Source organism: Neofelis nebulosa, chromosome 6, assembly GCF_028018385.1.
Source record: "Neofelis nebulosa isolate mNeoNeb1 chromosome 6, mNeoNeb1.pri, whole genome shotgun sequence".
NCBI lineage: Eukaryota > Metazoa > Chordata > Mammalia > Carnivora > Felidae > Neofelis > Neofelis nebulosa.
In genome coordinates this window covers 14,281,043-14,295,871 of record NC_080787.1, presented here as the reverse complement: position 1 = coordinate 14,295,871, position 14,829 = coordinate 14,281,043, and the positions used below count along the sequence as shown (strand labels likewise).

The 14,829-nt window shown below is 43.2% G+C and overlaps 2 long non-coding RNA genes across 2 annotated transcripts in view; both read left to right on the top strand.

Annotated features, from left to right (window-relative positions):
• The window catches only part of LOC131513725 (uncharacterized), a 414,851-nt gene that overhangs the window by 87,114 nt on the left and 312,908 nt on the right, over positions 1–14,829 (top strand). The window lies entirely within an intron of this gene.
• Positions 8,612–14,829, top strand: part of LOC131513727 (uncharacterized) — a 65,711-nt gene continuing 59,493 nt past the window's right edge. The window contains exon 1 of the long non-coding RNA XR_009262752.1: positions 8,612–9,721. This is a non-coding gene — a long non-coding RNA (uncharacterized LOC131513727). The remainder of the gene's footprint in view (positions 9,722–14,829) is intronic.

Sequence of the window (14,829 nt, the reverse complement as noted above, 5' to 3'; positions counted from 1 at the left end):
ACATAGTAACTGGCCACCTCTCTCTTGTCTGGATGTGGTAACTTCCCAGGCTTTACCACGAATACTGCATGTTAGCCACCTGCCAATTAGCTTAGTCTCAGAGCCAGGTGCTGCCCATGACATCTTCTGGCTGGGCGACCCTTTGTCTGCTCTGCTGGCATCCCAGGACTAGTCTGTTCTGATTTGTGGGTGCCTGTGGGCTGCTCACTCAGCACATTGGAGACGACTGGTCATTTCCCACCACCCGCCCCCCCCCCCCACCCGCCCCCCCCCACCCCCACTAGGACAGGAAGACAGAGCCTGCAGGCAGAGAGCTATTAGAATGGCCGTTTCTTGAATACAATCAAGCCCTTTATGGTCTCTTCCTGTTTCTGCTTCTTCAAGACTCCTTTGCATCTATCAGGGATTAAAGTGGTGCCTTAGGCATTTCAAAATCTGAAGGAAAGGCTGGGGGCCTTTGCAAATCCCTTGCTCCACCCGCCACTCTGCCCAGTACTGGCGGGTCACACAGGCCTCACTGGCATTGCTGTCCGTCCTCTATCAAGTCTGACTTCCTTCCCGGAGTCCAGTAGCCACTGGGTTGAGTGGGTTGGCTCCAGGAGCAGCGAAGCAGTTTTTCACATTGTACTTATTTTGAGTCATAGGGAGGGGAATGGGGTTTAAAAATACCCATTGTCCTTAGTAACAGAGAAACATTACATTCTGGTAAGTGTGACTACAGAAGAAAGGAGAAAATGGAAGTTGGGCAGTGGGAGGGGAAGAGGGGGTTGGAAAACTGATTTCTGGGGTCTTGAGCCGTGCAGTTAGATCAGCAAGGGCTTCCAGGCAGAGGGGTTTCTCCTGGTTTCTCTTAGATTTTATCACTGCATTTGTTTTTGGGCTCTTGGAATCAGAATACCAAGAGGGGTGATGTCCCACAGTGCCAAGTGAGTGCCCCTCTTTTCATCAAGAGACCGATATGGGAGCATTTTCACCATCTCAGTCTATTGTGAGTTCAAGGTCCTAGCAGGAGAAGAGCGGGGAATTGGAAATCAGAGGAAAAGCAACTATAAGCATCCCCAGAGGGTGCTATCCCACAGAAGGCTGCCCATGGAGAGTGCCATCAAGAGGTGATCTTTCCCAGATCCTGAATTTCAGAGGTCCTGGAGTTGAAAAGACTCCAGGATCACTGTTGGGAGAAATGTGGGCATTGAAGATGTCTGGCGGCCCAGAAGAGCCTATGATGCTGTGCAACCAATAAAACAAGAGGTGGAGAATTAGAGCAAACACTGCAGAGATGATCCCGAAACCCCCCATTGACGGCAGGGATGCTGACAATGACCAACCACACAGCACCTTTCCACCTGGTCTTGAGCTGGGGCTGCTCCCAGTGAGCCAGGAAAATAAATAACCTTGACTTTAGGATAGAAAAGAAGTTGTCCACTTGGTCTCAGCCTGGCTTAGTGATTCCTGTGGCCAGGGGCATGGGATAGGATCTGGGAGGCAGGAGAGTGCCGAGGAGGAATGCTGAGATGATGTTTCTGGTGATGGAGAAGCTGGCATCCTGCTCTCATTGAGACTGGCTGGCCCAGGAGGATCCTAATTATTGCTCAAATGCTGCCTCCATAATCACAGTGACAGGAGCAGCCTGGGCCGGAAGGAGAGGGAGATAGAACTGGTTGATGCTGGAGATGATATTGGAATTGTTTTGTTTTGTTTTGCCCGGGCTGCAAACAGGAGGCTGTTGCCAGCTGCCTGCTAAGGTGAAACCGGCTGCAACCAAGACAAGGGGCCAGCGCCTTTCTGCCTCATCTCTAGAAGATGCACCAGCCCTGGCCTGCAGGCCCTGCTTTGGACCCTTTGGCTGCCTACTATGCCTTTAGGAACCTTCTCTTTACAGGAGTCCCAAGGAGGAATTCAGAATATGGTAGAATGTTCACAGAGAGTCAGGCTGGGAAATGAACCTAGATTAAAAAACAATGAAGCAAGAGACTTCTGTGGAGTTATCCCCAAATCAAAGAAAAGGACTATGATATTTATTATTTAGGGATATTTGTTAGATTATCTCTTTGAGTAATCAAAGAAAAATAAAGCTATTTACCACTTGCTCTGCCATTATGCTCCATGTGAGAGATTCCCAACTTTGGATAAATTCCCAGGTGTAGGGGTGAATCGTCTCTTGGTTGGTTACAAACAGTGTACCATTGAGGCTGACTTTCCACTAATGCATGAGAATCAGATGGGGATTTCAGTTTGCTTGCGGGGAAATCCAGAAATAAACTAACGGTATGAGAACCAGGAGACATGGGCATGAGGGAGGCAGTTCTAGAGAAGGATGTACGTCCTACTTTGATTTGCCCATTTGTTGCCTGGATCTTAGAAAAATACCAAGACTGGTCATTTACAGGGACTTCTGATGAGGTGCTGGTATCCTCTGCAAGTCTCTTGTAGTGTTTTCTGGATTCTTGATACCAAGGAAACTGTTGGAAGAAGAAAAGACATAAGGGATTTGTTGGCTGATTTTATTCCCCTTGGGAGACAGGTGACTGGTTACAAGATGGTACTAACTCCTGGAAAGCCAACTTGACATGTTGGCACTTGGAGTGGCTTACTGGAGGGGAAACCTTGGGGAGTCCCAGAATTTAATAGCATTTTATCTACTTTGTTACTCCCTTTTATTTGGCACAGCATTAGTTTCATTGGCCTATGGCTCCAGAGCATTATACAATTATAGCATTCCCTGTTATGTTGTACCTTTGGGTTGCTTTGTGTAAGATTGATCACTCTTCCCTTAGTCTTTTCAGGATTCCTCTGTAGTGAATGGCTCCTTTTCAGTTGCTTCATAAGATGGCAGGACAATGTTCAGAATGGTTAAGTGGGAAGGCTGAGGTCCTCACATCCTCGTTCTTTATATAAAGAGCCACTGCAAAAGAAACCTGGCTGTTGGGACACAAACTTTTGTTTCCTGGGCTCTTCTCTTGATTTTCTCCAAATCACACTTGGTTTATGAGACTGAATGTGATTCTAATAACCATTTTCCCTGAAAAGTGTTTCTTACGTGTTGTCATGAAGAGATCATGATTTCTCCACAAACTCTTAGCTGATCCTTTGAGAGAAAATGGGACTTGAGTCTTGTATCCCCCATTCCAAGAGAGTTGTAGTGGGTCCTGGTCTTTGACATTCCCAGTATCCTCAAGAGAAAATTAAGTATTTTGACAAGGAGGTGGAATTGGGATTTGGAAAAGGGTAGAACTACCATTTTGAGATACTATAACATTCCCTCTGTGTCCCAACTTTCAAGGTCCCAGAGTCATCAGAATGGTGCTATGATAGACCCACTGGGACACGTGAAGCTGTGAGGTAGTTGGTTTTCCCTTAGATGATAATCCAAACAGAAAATCTCAGACAAGAATACAATAGGTGTTGGTATTCTAATGAATATAGTTTTGGGAACATAATGAGAATCATGTGTTTGGAGGCAAAGATTAATTAGTGGAGTAAATGACATCATATATGGCTAGCATAATGAATCAGTTACTATATATTCACACATGGAATAATTTCTGGCACTTGAGGAGGTTGGGCAGACACTATACTGCCTGGACAATCTGCTATTGCCACAAACCCCTGGAAAGTATGCCTTCTTTCTTCCTCTGGGTCTTAGAATCTCCCCAGTCTCACCTTTGCACTGTATGGTTTCAGTATGGGGTAGTGGGGATGGGGTTGAGGGTAGAGGTGGATATCTCCCTGTTTTCCAGTTTCATTTCCTGGCTGGCTCAGTTCTCTGTAACTTCAAAACTGTTTCCCATCTAGGCTTAATAAATTACATGAAGAGTTATGTGATTGATGGTAAAGAATGAAATTAGACCCTTAACACCAATATAAAAAAAATTAACTCAAAATGAATCAAAGACCAAAATGTAATATCTAAAACTATACAACTCTTAGACGAAAAGACAGAACAAATGCTGATAATAGTGCATTTGGCAGTGATTTCTTGGAGATGACACTGAAGGCTTAGGGAACAAAAAACAGATAAATTGGTCCTTTTGGGAATTAAGACAAATTTATGCATCAAAATAGTGTCAACAATAAAGCAGGCAATCCATAGAATGGGAGAAAATATTTGCAAATCCTATAACTGATTAAGGGATTAATGTCCAGAATATATAGAGAATTCCTAAAACTTAACAAAAACAACCCAATCCAAAAATGGGCAGAGAACTTGAACAGACATTTCTCCAAGAAATTATACAAATGGTCAATAAGCACATGAAAAGATTCTCCTCTTCACTAATCATTAGGGAAATGCAAACGAAAACTACAATGAGATGATGAGATACTTCCCCTCAGCCATTAGGTTGGCTACTAACAACGACAACAAAACAGAAAATAAGCAGTGGCTGGGATGTAGAGAAATTGGAACCGTTGAGCAGTGTTGGTGGGAATGTACAATGGTGCAGCTGCTGTGGAAAATAGGATGATGGCTTCTCAAAAAATTAAAAATAGGATTATCATATAATCCAGCAATTCCATTTCTGGGTATATACCCCCCACCAAAATTGAAAGCAGGGCATTGAAGAGATATTTGTACGCCCGTGTTAATAGCAGTAGTCTTCATAATAACTAAAACATGAAAGCAGCCCAGAGGCCATCAGCAGACAGAAGGATTGATAAGCAAGATGTAGTATATACAGTGGGGTATTGTTCAGCCTTAAAAACGAAGGGAATTCTGACATATACTACAGCATAGGTAAACCTTGAGGACATTATGTTAAGTGAAATAAGCCAGTCACTAGAAGACAAATGTATGATTCCACTTATATAAGGTATTTAGAGTAGTCAAAATTAGAAAATTAGTTGCCAGGGGAGGAGGTGGGAGGGATAAAAGGGAAGTTATTATTTAACGGGTATAGAGTTTCAGTTTTACAAGATGAAAAGAGTTATGGAGATGGATGGTGGTGACAGTCGCACAACATTGAGTGTATTTAATACCACCAGAATGTACACTTAAAAAAGGTTAAGGTGGTAAATTTTATGCCTATTTTACTGTAATAAAATGGAAAGAAATTCAGTGATTATCTTCTGTACTCTGGTTTTGTACACACATTTTGTGTGCATAGATTTTAATCAGTTGATCGAATAGTTGATTTAATATGGTGTTATTTTGCTATTTATAAAATCTAAGTGCTGAATAATAGGTGAAGTTATGTAAATTAGTGTGTGTATATAAGTGGATTAATACATAGGCAGTAATTATTTTTATGAAAGGGAAAACTCTCAATACGTAGTAAGTGCAAGATGAGAACACAAAACTTTGTGGTAACTCATATCTGTAAAAACATGAGAAAATAAGAAACACAACAAAATGTAATCAGTGGTTATCTGTTGGTGGTGAGTTTGCATGTAATTTTTCTACAAAGAAAAGATGGTCATAAAATGATAATTTATGTTTAGATAATACTGGGTATGTGTCACCTTTACACCTGATTAAAAGGTTGACTGATTACAGGTGGACAGAATTTGGGAATCACACTCCTTATCAGAAGTATACCACTATTATGGAATAGTTCATTAAAAACATTTTTTTTTTTTTTAGAGAGCATGTGCACAAGTGAGGGAGGGGCAGAGAGAGAGAGGGAAGGACAGAATCCCAAGCAGGTTCCATGCTCAGCACAGAGCCCGATGTGGGGCTCCATCTCATGACTGTGAGATCATGACCTGAGCCGAAATCAAGAGTCAAGATGTTTGACTGACTGAGCCACCCAGGCATTGCTGGAATAGTTTCTAAAGATAAAGAATATCTGTCTTAAAATATTTTGACTTCCAGTGCCTTTTGCAGGCACATAATCCGCTGTGAATTGGAGTCCTGCTGACTGGGGACATACAGCTGAACTAATGAGGCTTATGAGCCTTCCTTCAGTTCATCTTGGTAGCATTTTCTTACTGAGATGTAAACACCACAGCTGATGAGGTGGCAATATTAATTAGCATTGGGGACTACGCTGGGGGGTAAGGAAGAGTCACCGGAATTATCACAGGCTATGACTGCGTGTGTAAAGTAGGTGGAAAGGAAGGTAATGCTCATTCTTAGAAGATAGATAATATGGCCCAGGTTATATGTGTAGAGGAGAAGAAAAAAAATCTTAAAGAGCTGACCACAGAATTTATTTTATGGGAAGGTTCCATTGCTTGGCTTTGTATCTGGGTTGACCATTTTAGTTGGGCAAAGCATACCGTCACGGTCGAGATGGTGTGAGTGCGAGAAGTCTTCGCTGAATGATTGAATGAAAACTGAATAGGGCATTTGGAGTATAGGGGCAAGGGGAGGAGAGAGGAAGAGGCAGTTAAGTGTGTGTGTGTGTGTGTGTGTGGCGGGGGGTTGGGGGGGTGCGGTTAGCAATGGAAAGAGTCTTAATAGAAGGCAGGGAAAATTCTGTGCTGCTGGTAGAGTGATGGTGGAGATAGCTATAGAACTTTTACAAAGAACAGAAGTCTCTCTCCTGTTATCTGGGCTGCATTGTAAATAACCATCCCACCTCCTCAGTCAACATCACCTTGAATTTTCAGTAGAGTTGGCTATATCCTCTGGCCATGTATCAGTAGTCTTTTTGGAAAATCAAGATGGGTCTGTTCTCCATGAATGAGTTGCCATAAAGAAGAGAGAAGGGGATGATCACAAGAAGAGAAAAAAGGTACATTATTGGAATTTCAGTAGAGAACTAGAACTAAAGTTGTCAAGGTAAAATATATGTCTCCCAAGAATCCCCCTAAATATAGAGGCACTCCGGGCTGCACAGAGCTGAATCAGAGGCAGGGGCACCCCAGTTGATGCCTGTGTTATGTGTACGTGTTTTCAGAGGCAGATATTTAATAGTTAACACTTGCAGACTGATGGATTGAATTTTTGGCTAACCAAATGCCCAGCCCAGGAAAAGCTCAGTCCAAAGTTTGGATTTTTATCAGCTTACAGGTTTAGTCTTTCCCTGCTTGTTTAGAGTAATACAATTTGTACTTGAAATTTGCAGCTGTCAATGATCTGTTCTCCTGCCAACATTAAAAAAAAAAAATGGGCACGGGAAGAAAATAACCATAAAGACATTTAATCAGTTACAAGAATGGGGCTTATCTTTCCCTACTCGGTCACGTTTTCCAAAAAGTCTTCCGAGGGTTTAAACGGATTAATATTTTTCATGTCAAAACCCCGTAATTGCAAAGTCAGCCTGTTAGGATGCCCATGGTCTAACAGCCCAGGATAGAGCAATCTATCACTAAAATCTTATTTGTTTATTGACCAAATAAAAGAGCAGGATTGGAAATTAATGTCCATGCTGTTAGTGATGATTTGGGGTGGGGGGACTCTTATTTTCCCTTAGTCATTAAAGCATTGGATCCGGGATATTTCTACTTGGGTGAGCCAAATCCATGAGTATTATAATGGAGCACAGGCCATCAGTTAATCAGGGTATTGAAAAGGGAGGGTGGGAGAGCTCATTTTGGACAGTTGAGTTGCTTGTGAGTTCAGAGGACTTTCTTTTTTTAGATACCTTTTTCCTTTTCCACTCTGTTTTTTGTTAGATGATCTCATTTTATGGGGACCAACAAGGAAAAATGAGTACAAAGAGATCATCTGTGCTTAAAAAATCACATATGGAAGGATAATTTCAGGTGGAAGTATTAGACCAAATATGGCAACTAAAGATGCAGTAGGATGTAGCAAACTTGACTTTTTATACTTCATTTCTTGCAGGCTCTGGGATGTTTGGCAAGTCACTTAACTTTTCAACTCATTATCCGATGTACTGGGTGGGGATAATAATGCACGTCCTACCTGAAGACATGGGATTGAAAGAAGTGATCAGCTGCCCTCCCTAGATATCTAGCACTTTATAGCCCCTTGCTCTACTGTATTTTTCTTCACAGCATTTGTCACTACCTGATCTTTACTATATGTATGCTTGTCTTTTTATCTTCTCGTTATCCAAATAGAAAGTAATCTTCATGAAAGCAGAGTTCTCTCTGTGTTATTGCCAGTGCTAAGGCAGTGACTGGCACATAACGTATGACCAATAGATATTTGTTGGAAAGATGAATCTGAGTTCAAAGACCTAAGATTATCAAAAGGAGTCTGGTGAAGCATGCTGGTTAAGCTCTCTTGTCAAGATGCTGTGGTTCAGATATCTACGCTACCCACTCTCTGGCTGTGTGGGTACCAGTCTCAGAGAAACAAACTGTTCGTGCAGACATCATGGGGGCAGATAGAACTGTTCCAGAGTTGTCCAATACCGGTGTAAAAGTGAAATCCTAGTGACACCACGGGAAGGAGGGAACTCAGTACCGAAGTTCTCAAAATGAACGCTGCCCCCTTAAAGATGTCCATGTGGCCACTTCTTTTAACTTGGGTAAGCGAATTAGCTGCCTAGGGCTTCCCTTTTATCTTTTGATGACAGTTCCTGACTCTGAGTTGTTATGTGATGGAAAAAATAATTCATGTAACGTAATCACAGGGTCTGAGTTCAGGGTCAGTTGTTGCTGGGAATTTCTGGATTCATAGAGTGTGGGCTCAGCTTTTCCAAGCCAGAATGAAAAAATGAGATGATGTCACAATAAAGGCTTATGATGACAAAGGTCTGTCATTGCTGTCTCCTAAGCATGCCATCTCCTGGTAATCCTAGTTTTGAACCATAGTTATGTTTGCTGTGCTTGTCCTTTTGAGGAGGGAAGAGTTCGGGCTAGATGGAGATTCTTTTACAGGATGATCTCTTGCCACTCTATCTTATCTCATGGTTCAAGTGACAGGACAGTGGTGAGCCATAATGAAGTGGTTGATGAATTACTTTGGTACCCATGGGCTATGAGGAGCCTGGGCCAGATCACCAACTGGATAACAATGAAGGTGATGGTGGTGGTGCTGGGGCCATGGGCTAGCAAGGCAAGTCAGTGGTTCTGAACTTGTGTGGGACTTAGCAGGGTGGAGCTCTGCCTCTGCTCAAACCCAAACCTGTCCTCCTGCTGCCTAGATCCACGAAACTGTGATAGCAGGAGATCAGGGATGAGGAATATAAAAGGAAAGGAGCTAATATTTACTTAGAACCCCCTTATTTGTTAGTCACGTTAACAGTTTTAAAAGTTAACTGATCTGGTCTGTAATAGCCCTTGGAATAAGCATTTTGTTTATTTAATAGTTAAAGACTTGAGGCTGAGGCAGATTAAATAACTCATTCCAGGTCAACAGCAAGGAAGAGATGGCCCAGAAGTTTGAATTTAGACCTTTCTGGCTCTACAGACTGTCTTCCAATACCGTAGTCCAGCCTCCAGAGGAAACCCTCTAGGGCCCAGGTGGGCTTAGCACTTGGACCTGGGAAACCCATGCAGAGGACTAGCATCAATTGGGGAACACGGAGCCCACTGCTCTCTTACCTGTTTCCAACTAGCTGAGCATCCAGACTGGATATAGCCCAAGGTGGAAATACATAGACTGATGGAGAAGCAGACTTTGGGCACCAGACTGGCCTTCCCTGCCCTATCCCGGCTGCTCGCTCTCCAAGACTATCCTGACGTTGGGGTTCTTCCTGTATACACCCATAACCCATTTGTGGATATACCTGTTTGGTGCCAGACACATTGTTTTCTGCTTATCTTCTCAGTTCTTCAGAAGGCTGTCATAGGCAGTGTGCAGGCCTTTTGTCCTTATAACCCTGAAGATTGTTGGAGTACACTAATGATAGATTTTTTTCTTCATGTAAGTCAGCTTGTTTTTAAAATTTTTGTTAATGATAGGTATTTGAGGTATTTCCACTGGAAGACTTCCCAAGAACAGGGCTGGTTTCTGATCTGCACAGGGAGTACTCAGAAGCCAACAACCTTTTCTAGTTTCTATGTGTTCTGTCTATAGATGTTTTCTTTGGTTTTTAAGTAGGCTCCGTGCCCAGTGAGGACCCAATGTGGGGCTCGAACTCACAACCCTGAGATCAAGACTGAGCTGAGAACAGCTTAACTCACGGAGTCACCAGGGAGCCCCTGTAAATGTTTTGACCAGATATTTCTCATCAGAAGCTGACCACCCTGAGAAGTCTGGATTTGAGACCAGGTGTCCTTTATTTTTAAAGTGTAGAATTCAAGCCTATTCATGTGAATCTATTTCAGAGAAGTGCTGAAATGGACATCTTTAAGAGAATCATGCCCATTTTGGGGGCTTTGGTGCCAAGTTCCCCTCTCCCCCAGTGTTGCTGGGATTTCATTTTTACTCTAGTATTAGACAACTCTGGAGCACCCATTTCTGTTTCTGTAATGTTTGCATTGACAGTTTGTGTTTATCTGAGACGGGTAGGCAGCACCTGAGAAATTAAGGACTATAGAACAGGAGAAAGGCACTGTTTTGACAAGGTCAGGAAAGAAGAATTTTGAACATCCAGACTTCTGTCCTTGCTGGATCTTATTTTAATCACTTGGAAATTTTCTTCCAGTGTCTAAAGAGCAAGATTGCTACATATGTGAAAAATCAACTGAATCTGCTTACTCTCAACAGGATAAAGCACTAATTTCAGTTCTCTACTGGCCTGGAGAGAAATGTTTTGTGCATACAGTTCCACGTGCATCAAAAACCAAATGCCCCAGAACAAAGTCTTGACATCTCCTTGTGAGAGCAGAGAGGGGAGGGACTTTGTTGCTGAGATCAAAAATGTTCTTTTATTTTTCTAATTTTTTTTTAACATTAATTTATTATCGAGAGACAGACACAGAGTGTGAGCAGGGGAGGGGTAGAGAGAGGGGGAGACATAGAAACTGAAGGAGGCTCCAGGCTCTGAGCTGTCAGCACAGAGCCCGATGCAGGGCTCGGACTCACAAACTGCAAGATCATGACCTGAGCCGAAGTCGGACGCTTAACCAACTGAGCCATCCAGGTGCCCCCAAAATGTTCTTTTTTTGTTTTGAAGTTCCAACCATAACTTCATTGACTGCAAAGAAAATCCTCATGCTTGTGTTATTTATACCATCTATGGCTCCACATTTTCTTGGAAAAGTCTGTGAAAACTGACTTTCTCTGTACTAACCTGGAAAAGCAAAGAACCCTTTCTCTGGGCCGGTGCTGCTGGAGGAGGTTGGGGCTTTCCTGAAAGTTATTGTTTATGCCTCTCATGCAATTTAAAAAAAAATGCGAAAGTCTCTTTTGCTTTGTGGTTCTTTGAGATAGGAGGTAAAACTGTGTCCAAAAAATGATAGCCAGAGGAGTAGAAAGTCAACCAGAATTGGGAGGGGTGGGTATGACCAAGTAAGGCGAGTGGGTCTTCTAATTCTACCGGCTTTGTGAACGATTCCCTTCTCTCCACCACGTGTTAGTGTTCTTGTATGTCCCTGTCATTAAGTCTGTCAAAACTTTGCTTAGGAAAAGCCAAGAAACCTCTTTGGGAACCTGATCTACTTACTAGCTCAAAGTGACAAGTGACAGGTTAGTCCTAAAGTCCTCCTCATTTGGATAGCAGCCCACTCTATTTTGAAATCCCTCTGCAGGGACAGGCAACAGGGACAGGGACAGCTAGCAGGTTTTGTTTTTGTTTTTTTTTTTTTTTTTTAGTTTTTAAATGTTTATTTTTGAGAGAGAGAGCGTGTGTGCAAGTAGGGGGAGGGGGAGAGAGAGAGGGTGACAAAGAATCCAAAGCAGGCTCCAGGCTCTGAGCTGTCCACACAGAGCCCAACACAGGGCTTGAACCCATGGACTGCGAGATCATGACCTGAGCCAAAGTCGGACGCTTAACCGACTGAGCCACCCAGGCGCCCCACGTTTTCTAAGCACTGACTGTGTGTTGGGGGTTGTGCCAGACACACCGTGAACTTCCCTGTTTCCTCCCCCAGTGCCCTCCGGCGTCTGGTATCACTATCGTTCCCATGCTACAGATGGGGCATTTGAGACTGAGGCCGGTCAGATGACTCCCGTGGCTCTCGTGCAATCATTTTGCGCAGGAGCTGGATTTTGACTCCACAGACCGTGCCTCCAACCAGCTTACTATCAACAGTATTTGAACTGTTTTCTGTGGATAACATTTGATGAGTTTAATGAGTGTTCTTTGGTGACACTGTCAGTGAAATATCGGAAGTGAGCAGAGGGTTGGAGGTGGTTTTTTGGTTCAGCCTGGAAATGACTTGTAACCTGTTTGCTTGGGCCTCTGCCTCCTGTTCCATTTCATTGTGTTTCTGTCTTGAAGCCAATGGGTTCTTCTCGCAAATGTGATAAGAAATCTGGGAAGGAAGCAGCCTTGGAGAGGAAAGGGAGCCACGATAGGCTGACAGTACGGAAATAAAAAAAACAAAAACAGAGGCATCCCTAAGGACTGATCCTGGGTGTTTTGTTCCCGAGGGAAACTTTGATGCTAAGTGTCAAGAACTCAACCCTCCTCATCATTTCACATATCGGGCATATAATTTGTGTGGGGATTACAACTTGAATCTCCTTAGGTACCTCTGGTTTCTGACACAGCAGCAGCTTTTGAATCACGGTATTTTTTTCCCCCTGCCGCTTAATCTCCAGAGCAGCCAATTTACAGACGGGAGGAGTTTGTACTTTATCTGTTCCAACCACACTCCCGCTTTATGCCTTTGTATCAGGAAGCAGTTTCGACTCTATTGCTCGGTGCATGTTTGCCGATGTGTGTGCACTTTTGTGTGTGTGTGCATCTGGATGTTCCTGAAGATGCTGGAAGCCACAGTGAACAAGTGTAGGAAGGTGAGGACCTGTATTGTATAACAAACTGAAGACACCAAGGAGGCTGCATTTGTTGTGAGTTAAAAGGTTTATACAAAGATTTTCTTAGTAATGTCTAAGATTTTAATAGGGTAATTAATCTTTCTAAGTGTTAGTGCCAGATTATGGGATCAGCTATTATCCCTGGCTGCAGAGTAATCCTGTGTGGGTTGCAATGAACAGGCCTAAGTGAGGAGAATACTCAGGTTGCCAAACAAAGATATGGCTGCAGTGAGCCTGTTTAGATTTTTAAATGCATTTTCTGGTATGGTTAAAAGAACCCCTGTTTCCATGGGACTATCATTGCCCTTTCGTAGCCATTGAGTTGAGGGGAAAGGCAGAGAAATAAATATATGTGCTTTGTGCTTTTTACTCCTTAATGACCATTATTATTTTTAAAATAATGATGGGCATATTCATGGGAGACCTTATTTTAAGCTGGAAAGTACAATTAACAGGAAGACCTGTAGGAATAAGGGCAAAGGTTCTCATCTAATTCCAGCAGTTCTACCCCTTTCTCTTTCTTTTTTTTTATTTTTAATATTTTTTAATGTTTGTTTACTTTGGAGAGAGAGTATCAGCTGGGGAGGGGCAGAGAGAGCAGGAGACACAGAATCCTAAGCAGGCTCCAGGCTCTGAGCTGTCAGTACAGAGCCTGATGCGAGGCTTGAACTCATAGATGGTGAGATCATGACCTGAGCCAAAGTTGGATGCTTAACCAACTGAACCACCCAGGCACCCCACCTCTTTTTCTTAGTTTTGTGAGCACGGTCAAGCCAGAAAGCCAGCAAAAATCAAAGGAGAAACATAGCATCTAATGAGACTTGGCTATTGTCTGTATGCATGACTGATTATTTAATATAGCCTACGAAAATACTGATTGAAAATAGATGGCTTATTTCATTGTAGTTTCCTACGGAAACTACATATATAAGGGGGAAGAAGTTCAGGACATACTGTAACATGTAAAAACCCTGCCGGCACAATCCTGTTGCAGTCTAGCCAATGGCCTCTGCCTTGGACTTGTTTATACTTCCCCTTGGCTTTGGCCAGGTTTCTGCTCTGGCTGTCTAGATGGAGCAGTTTTTCAGAACTGTGTGTCTGTTGATTTGGCAACTGATGGTAGCTGCTGATTGTTTTCCCCAAACTGGTATATTTTGTTGACGTGAATTCTTGCAGTTCTCAACTGCTAGTATCACCTCTCTGGTAGAAAGTATTTCTCTCTTGAGCTGTAACTGCTTCCCCGTCCATGTGAGCCATGCCTCTTGCACCGGTTCCACTGTTGTGGCTGCTTACCCTAGGAAGGGCCACTAGGTTCTTTCTTCCTTGAACAGTGCCCGTACTTTGTGGTTAAATTCTACTTGCTTCTGAGCTCCAACCAGAGCATGTTGGTGGGTGGTAGGGGGGAGATGTTCTGTAACATGTTGGCTTTTTATACAGAAGTGATAAGAGAATGTTGACTTCAATAAGATGCCCTCAGTATTTTTCCTGTGGGGCAGAGCAATGGGTTTTCTGGAGCATTTTAAGGGGTGAGGAAGAACTTGGGCTGGGTGTTCTGGAGATCTTAAAGTCACATCATTGCTTTTGTTCTGTCTCAGATGGCTGTATAGTTGTGTGTCTCTCCATTGACAGGCCAGATATCCAGTAGCTGAGCTGATGGGAGGAAGGCTAGTAGAGAGGGGAGGAGTGCTCAGAAAATAAGATGGCAGTCAGGGCACCTGTGAATATCAGAATGCATGCCCCCCTTAAAATGGTTCATGCAGCAGCCTGGGCTGGGGCACATGTCAGTGTGCCCCCATATATTAGGTGATGCTCGAAAGTAACATCCCCAGACCACTGCTACTGTTGAGGGGGATGTTATCCAAGGATGGCCAAGATATTCTTCAGTGAAGATCAAATAAGAAATTGTGTTTCCCAGCCACAGGGGCATAAAATGGTCCTCTCGTTGACATCCCAGAATACAGATCACAGTGCAGGAGGGGTGCATCAGGGTAGCAGGTGCAAACAAGTGAGTGAGAGCTGCAGCATCAAGCAGTCAGTCCCGCTAACAAGTAGGCAACGGTCAACATTTTGCACACCTTGCGCAGCATGTTGATGGGACAAAAACATCC